The following is a 637-nucleotide window of genomic DNA, read 5'->3' on the forward strand; positions in this document are numbered from 1 at the left end:
CACCCTGTGCTGGTGAAGGTTGCCCCTGCCTGTGACAGGGGTTGGAGCTGGAGGAGCTTTAAGCTCCTTTCAACCCAAACCAGGCTGGGATGCTGCGAGTCTCTTCACTGGGGGAGTAGGTGCCTTCTCGGGTCCTGTTTCTGCTACTGGATGGCCCCAGGTTGATCCCCTCCTAGCTCACAGGAGGGTCTGTGTTTGGACACAGAATTCCTCCTTCTTTCACACTGATTTAATGGGAACATGCTCAATCCCCAGGGGATGACAGCCAGCACCTCCTTTCACACGGGTTGGGTGTTCAGCCGGCCGCTCACCCTCCCTCCTGCCCTCTATTCCTGCCTTCATCCCTTGTGGGTCACCCTTGGCGTTGGCTGAGGGTCTGATTCATCCCGGGAGCAGGCTGAGAGCTGAGCCCTGCCTTGTTAAAGCTCATTTAGTGCTGTTTGAGCTCGCCGAAGCGTGCCCGCGGGGAGCTCCAGCCCGGGCTCCTCACATTTGTTTTAATAAAGTGCTAACCAGCAGCCGGGTCCCTGCAGCTCCACAACCTGGGGGCTGGGAGCGCTGCTCTTCCCTGGCCCATTCCCAGGTTGTTCCTATGCCGGGGCACGCCGCGCTCGGTAAAGTTCAGCACACACAAGCA

This window comes from Nestor notabilis, unplaced genomic scaffold (genome assembly GCF_000696875.1).
Source record: "Nestor notabilis isolate BGI_N333 unplaced genomic scaffold, ASM69687v1 scaffold10110, whole genome shotgun sequence".
In the NCBI taxonomy this organism is placed as follows: Eukaryota; Metazoa; Chordata; class Aves; order Psittaciformes; family Psittacidae; genus Nestor; species Nestor notabilis.